Raw genomic sequence first — 7,566 nt, 5'->3', positions numbered from 1 at the left:
GCACATGGAGCTAAAGATTTGGCAAATAACCTGCAGGAAAGAAATGTCTACAGATCTGGGGGCTATTTCTCTTCTGCTGCCTGCTCTATGGTGCCCAATCCTGCAAGTTTCAGCGGACTTAGCAGCCCTGACCTTTATCTTTATTTCTCCATCCCACCAGACTGCCACTCTCTGTTTCAGCTCCACTTCCCTACAGTTAGAAGAATGCCTCAGACAAAAAGTCAGCAGGAAAGGGGACCTCATCTAGTGTGCTTTCCTTCTCTCGAGAACCACAGTCCTGTGACGTCCACTGCCCAGTGCCTGAGAATAGTTGTTCGTATACTTTTGCCCGGTTTTACAGCTGTTAATGATAGAAAAATAAATCAGTTATTCTGTCTTTTCAAGAACTGGAAGTCCTATGTATTTTGCATACTTTTGTTTCCTACATATTTTAATATGTCAATAATTTTCATTGTTCTAAGAATAACACTGTTAAAGTCATCAACAACCAGTTTAGAATCAGCTCTGAGCTGGGAGTGAGAACACCAGTTCCTTCACTGCCTCGCTGTCACTGAAGCTCCCTGGACCTCAGTGTGGAACTCTGTAAAACACGCTAAGCTACATGATCACCAATGTCTCTTTCAGCTCTAGCACAGTCTGGCCCTTCTACTCTCATTATGAACATTGGATTCATGAGATGTACTATTCAGGAATCCAAACAGCAGTTCTTTGCAAAGGAAAAGCCCTGCCTTTAGCTCTCCATCCACAAGAAACGCGTTGGGCCTGCACGCCCTCCAGCAGTCCTCTCTGTGTTTAAATGATGGTGCAGGGAGGTCCAGGTCAACACAGAGGGTGGGAGTCTGCGAGCACAGCATGGTGGACCAGTCCAACTTCAAAGACCAACTGGCCTGATGGCCAAGCTCTCTTACAAAGAGGTCTTGTCATTTCACTTCTCTGAATCTATTTCCTCCTCTGCAGGTGGCTAACATGATGCCAACTTGCAGCGCTATCCTGGGAATTAAATGAGATAATGTATATTTTAAGGGTAATCATGGAAGGCTTTTTTTTACTGATATATTTCCAGTGGCCTCTGAGAAATGGCAATTCATACATTAAGTTTTGAAATCTCTTCCCCACCACCCTATCCCCACCTTCACTTGCTTTACTGCCAGTACCACCACCCCTATGCGACAAGCACAGGGAGCAGTGGCCAGCAGCACCCCCACAAAAGCGGTACCTCATCACCTATCCCCTTCCTTAGAAAGTAATCAGAGGTTGTTGTTTTTTTCACTTTAGATGAAAAAGCATTCGGAATGTTTTGATTAATTACTAGTAACTTTATCACAAAAAGGAAATGAAATACTTTTTTTTTTAACTGCGTAGGAGAAACGTCTCAACCCTGGTCTCCTCAATCTCTCCACCTGCCTATCCAGAACTAGCGATCCTTTCAGCAACTAGAGATGGGTCCCTGAGCCTGAGCCATTCGTGGAGCACGGGTCCTAATGGAGAACAATTGAGAACTAGGAACTGCCTCAGAGAACCAACCCACTGGGGTGCTCTCTGGACTGAATGAGGCTCTACTGGAGGAAAATCACCTCGCTCTGAAGTGCACCAACTTCTTGTACTGGGTGATGGGGTAGGTATCCCATTAAACAGTAGGGGCACAATCTGTGTTTAGCAGCGCCCCCAAGTGTCAAGAAACAGCCACTACAGAGAACTGACCAACACTGGACTTTATCCCCACTTGAAAATGGAAGTTTGGAGAAATTTCCTTTTAGACTGCAAATATTTCCAAAGGTCGGTGGATAACCCAGAAAGAAGAGGGGACCCCTGATCCTATGTGTTTGTTCTACATCAGTTCATACCTATTATATCCATGAAGAGCAAAACACATAACTACTCAATAAATTATTATAGTGAATAAATGTGAGCTGACTTAAATAAGGACAAAGAAATATATATGATGAGGGCAGAATTATTAGCCAAAATGATATTCACTGAAATATGCTATATAATAAAAGCCTAATATGCTAAGTGTCTGGTCGTCCGGTCAGCCATTCAACCAATCAAAGCGTAATATGCTAATGATATGCTAAGGCCGCTCAACCACTTGCTATGATGTGCACTGACCACCAGGGGCAGATAGTCCACCTGTCGACCAGTTTCTATGGTGTGCACTGACCACCAGCGGGCAGACGCTCCAACCGGTAAGTTAGCTTGCTGCTGGGGTCTGGCCGATCTGGACTAAGATGGACCAGACACGCCCTAGAACCCTGCAGTGTGCCTCCCCGGCCCCAATTGTGCACCGGTGGGGTCCTTCAGCCTGGCCTGCGCCCTGTCACAATTGGGATGAGGGACTCCCCCCGCCCCCAGTGCATGAATTTTATGCACCAGGCCTCTAGTAACCTTCATAAAGATATGTGTTTGTTTTGTCCACTGCTGTATCTCCAGCATTTAGAACTATGCCTAGTGTGTATGGCTTAGTAAACATTAGTTAATTTGAATGTTAAATGGATTGGGGAGAAAGAAGGACTTCTTGTAACATGTCACATGGCTGTGTCCCATCCCCCTTCCTGTCCAATATATTTACCAGCAGCTTAAGAAAAGACCTAGGAGCCCTGCTTACCAAATCCACCCACAACACCAACCTGGGGGAAATGTTGATATGATGATGACCTGAATCATATTGCCATATCTACATACTAAGCCAGAAACCAACAGCATGAAATGTAATTCATACAAATTCCCACATACAGGCTGAAAAAAATAAAGTATACAATTTCAGGGTGGAAAAGGCCTGGCTCACAGCAGTCTCTAAGGACAAGACTTGAAAGTTTTAGTTGGACGCAAGGCCTGTAAAGGCAACATTTGACCCTGTCAAAACACTTGTGCAGTGACAGATGGCCTCATTGGAAGGGAGTGTCCAGAATAAAGATGAAATGGGGAGTAATTCCATGGTGCCACGGATAGAATGTCACATTCATCTGGGGTCTAACATGGGTCATATGGAGTGGGCCCAGAGGGGGTCACTGGATCTAATGGATAAAATAATGAGGAAGAATCTTGAAAATATACCATCTATCCTTGTCGACTGGATTCAGTGGATCCAAACATCCTAGGTTCAATTCCATTCAAGGGCGCATACCTCGGTTGCAGGCTCCTCCCCAGCCCGAACCCTGGTCAGGGAGCATGCAGGAGGCAACCAATCGATGTGTTTCTCTCACATCGATGTTTCTCTCTGTCTTTCCCTCTCTCTTCCACTCTCTCTAAAATCAATGGGAAAATATCCTCAGGTGAGGATTAAAAAAAAGAAAAAGAAAATATATCATCTGAAGAACAACTAAAAACAAAAGAATGAGGGTTGGTTATAGAGAAGAAAAGGCTCCTGAGGGACAAAACAGTTTTCTTCAAATATGTATAGAATTGCCATTGATTCTGTACACCCCAAAAATAAAACTAGGGCTAACAGATAGAAATTAAAAAGAGGCTTAAGAAGAATTTCTCACAACCTAGAGCTGTTAAGAAATGGAATCGGCTGACTCAGGAAATTGTGGTTCCTTATCCTTGGAAGGAAGCAGATGACATGAGAATTTGTATGCGCTGCTTGCCTGCTGTGTGCCAAACACTGGACTGGAGGATTTATGTAATCTCATTTCTTCCTCACATTCATTCTCTGAAATAAGCTTTTATTATTAATTCAGGATCCTCATATCCAACACTATCCACCTGTATATGGGTAGTTAATTGATTTTTTTTAAGTTAAAGTAGGGAGTCATAAAAGATGATACAACCATGCCTTAAAATTTTAATTTTAACTTAATACATATGAGTGTCCTTCCATTCCACAACTGTGGTGTTGACCCAAGGCCTTCTTCAGGGGAAAACTGCTTATTGGATCCACCTGGTCTTTATTTTTAAAAATATACTTCTATGTATCAAGGTTACCAGTTTCCATTTCTTCGAAGTAGAGTGAGAACTTAAACTCTCTTAAGAAGCATCTGAGTTGGAGACTTTTCCAGGTTTCTATCATTTTCCCCAGGTCTTTACAACCATCTTCTCTACGCCTAATTCAAAAGCTAGTTTTTACCATATCATCCAGTAATTCGACTTCTGGGGATATATCCAAAGGAAATGAAATTCATATCTTGAAGAGATATCTGCACCCCCATGTTCATTGTAGCATTATTCACCTCAACCAAGACATGGAAACAACCCATGTGCATTGATGGATGAATGGATAAAAAAAAAAAAATGTAGTGAGTCTGGTGGATGCTTCCTTGTCTTTAGATCTATTTTTGTTCATCAGTTTGTTGCTCATTAGCTTCCACATATGAGTGAGATCATGTGATACTTAGCTTTCTCTGACTGGCTTATTTTATTCAGCATAATGCTTTCCAGGTCCCTCCATGCTGTTGCCAATGGCAGGGAGTTCTACACACAATAGGCGACCAAAGAAAGCATGTCTGAGGATGATTGCTGGAGACCAGAGTGGGTGTGTCCACCTGAAGCAGCAGCCCCTAGCTCAGCCCCTTTTCCAGTCCCGCCCCTGCCCCAGCTTGATTAATGCCTTATAGGCAAGTGGCATCATGCCCTTTGTTGTCATTGGCGGCTCCCAAGATGACGTCCATCATGGATGGGCCGCTGAGCATCTGGACTAACATAATGAAGGGCTGGCAGTACGTTGGTTCATGCTGGACTACAACGCAGGGCTGCTCTCCTACTACACGTCCAAGGGCAAAATGTTGAGAGGCTCTCGTCAAGGCTGGTGAGACTCGGAGAAGCGCGATTAGACGATGAGGACGACAGCAACTTCACGATAGCTGCTGAGCAGAAAACCTTCCATTTCCAGGCTCGTGATGCTGATGAGCGAGAGAAGTGGATCCGTGCCTTAGAAGAAACAGTTCTTCAACACGCTCCTCATCGTCGAGGTCTGGATTCAGAATCTGTTCCGAGTGTCCAAGACTTTGATAAGAAAATTACAAAGGCTGAGGCTTGCCTGCATATCTTGATAGAACAATTAAAAATTTTTAATGACAAACTTCAAAACTACAAAGATGATGAACAGAGAAAGAAAATGGAAACACTCGGACAACGAATAGCATGGTAGAATCCATTAAAGGCTGCGCTGTGTTGCTACAGATTGCTAAAGACGGATGTAATGCAGAGAATCATGCAGATGGAATTATAAGTACTATGAATCCTGGAGAGGCAATATATCAACCTAGTCCCTTGGAACCTGTGATCAACACAATGCCTCCTCAGACTGTCTTACCTCCAGAACCCCGTCAGTTGTGTAAGTCAGAGCAGCATCCATCTTCCCTACCAGTTGGGCCTGCATTCGCTACCTTGGGACATCATCAGACTCCAACACCAAATAGGACAGGCAGGGGGCACTCACCACCTAGGAGCAGTCTAACTTCTCCAAGCTATGTCAGCTTGTCTCCAAGTACAGTCCAGAGTTCTCTTACTCTAGAGGTGAAGATGAATTCTATGACCCTGATGAATTTCATCAAAGTGGCTCATCCCCAAAGTGCTTAATAGATTCCTCTGGATTTGCTTCTGTCTTAACCCATACTAGCTCAGGAAATAGCCTAAAGTTTCTAGATAGCGCAGAATCCATTAATTCTTCCGTGTTCAATGGAACAAGTGATGCTGACCTTCTCAGTTCCTATGATGAAAGAGATGATGAAGGGGAGGCGGGGCAGGTGGAAAAGCACAAGGGTGTTATCATGCATTTCTTGTCACATGTTAGGCTTGGAATGGATCTTACTAAGGTAGTTCATCCAGCATTTATTCTTGAAAGAAGATCTTTCAGAAATGTATGCAGACGTTTTTGCACACCCAGACCTGTTTGTGAGCATTAGTGACCAAAAGGACGCCAGAGACGGAGTGGTTCGGGTTGTGAAATGGTACCTCGCAGCCTTTCATACAGGAAGGAGAGGATCGGTTGCCAAAAAGCCATACAACCCCATTTTGGGCAAGATCTTTCAGTGTCACTGGACACTACCAAATGATACCGAAGAGAACACAGAGATAGTTTCAGAAGGACCATTCCCGGGGGTTCCAAAAACAGTGTAACATTCCTGTGTGAGCAAGTTTCCCATCCTCCACCCATTTCAGCCTTTTATGCTGAGTGTTTTAACAAGAAGATACAATTCAGTGCTCATATCTGGACCAAATCAAAATTCCTGGGAATGTCAATTGGGGTCCACAGCATAGGGCAGGGCTGTGTCTCATGCCTAGACCGTGACAACCATAACATTTTCACATTCCCCAGTGGTTATGGAAGGTCTATCCTCACAGTGCCCTGGGTGGAACTAGGTGGAGAATGCAATAGTAATTGTTCCAAACTGGCTATCGTGCAAATACTGTCGTCCACATGAAATCTTTGTAAGATTTCTGGGCAAGAAGCACAGAATTACTGCTGAGATTTTGTTCTCCAAATGAGAAGAAGTCCTTCTGTTCAATTAAAGGGGAATGGAATGTTGTCATGTATGCAAAATATGCAAAAAGGGGAAATGCAATTTTTATAGATACTAAGAAGTTGCCTATAATCAAGAAGAAAGTGAGAAAGTTGGAAGATCAGAATGAGTGTGAACCTCGCTGCCTTTGGAAGGATGTTACTTCCAACTTAAAAATCAGAGATGGTGATTTAGCAACTGAAAGCATAGTCTTGAAAAAAGACAAAGAGCTAAAGCCCAAGAGAGGAAGGAGAAGGAAAGTCAATGGGACATGAAGACGGAGAATGTTGGGTTTACGATGAACCATTACTGAAACATCTTGGTGCTGCCAAGCATTAGGTTGGAAAATGCAAAGTTTACACGTGATAGCCAGGGCAGTGGGCGTGATTAAGCAACAGTCTTCCTTTGGGAGAACTTACTTACTCCCTTCTTAGTGCAGTGGTTCCTGTCTCAGGGATACTGGATTTCCAATGCAGACGAACAATTAAAGTGAGAAACACTTCTCCTTTTCCTCTTTTGTGGCAGTTACAATTTTGACTTTAGTCCTGAGAAAAACTTCAGGTTTTGAAAACATCATATCTGCTCTTTTTCCAAACCCCAGGCTTTGAAAAGCATTTATAAATGCCAGTCTCAAACTCTGTACTCTAGTACTGCTATTGAGATATACATCATGTTTCCTAGTTCATATAATCTTGGGAGATATATATATATGTATATATATAAATATATATATACATATATATATATAAATATATATATGTATATATGTATAAATATATATTATACCTGATGCCAGATTTTTCATAAATATTTCATCTAGTATAAATATTGGTTCCTCTGGCTTGTTTTAGAAAATTAGGGCAATGTATTAAAATCAAGTATTAGGAAATTTCATGGTGTCACCTACAATAACTTTTATTTTGGAATTGTATCTAACTCCGGTTACAGTTTAATTATACTTAATACTTCTTAAGGCTTCATAAAGTATTTTTTACAACCTTAAAAAAAAACACGTGGTGTATAATATGTACAATGGAATATTATTCAGCCATTAAAAAGGAAATCCTGCCATTTGTGACAACATGGATATACCTAGAGGGTGTTATACTAAGTGAAATAAGTAGGG

At 42.4% G+C, this 7,566-nt stretch overlaps 1 pseudogene across 1 annotated transcript; it reads left to right on the top strand.

The window, feature by feature from the left end:
• The first annotated feature begins 4,596 nt into the window (after positions 1-4,596).
• On the top strand, positions 4,597-6,779 carry LOC308528555 (oxysterol-binding protein-related protein 9-like; annotated as a pseudogene). Its single transcript has one exon. The product of its transcript is annotated as an oxysterol-binding protein-related protein 9-like (transcript).
• Positions 6,780-7,566: the final 787 nt, after the last annotated feature.

Source organism: Myotis nattereri, assembly GCF_964212035.1.
Source record: "Myotis nattereri genome assembly, chromosome: 12".
NCBI classification, from domain to species: domain Eukaryota; kingdom Metazoa; phylum Chordata; class Mammalia; order Chiroptera; family Vespertilionidae; genus Myotis; species Myotis nattereri.
Note: the sequence above shows the minus strand (reverse complement) of the source record. Positions and strands in the feature narration are given on the sequence as shown.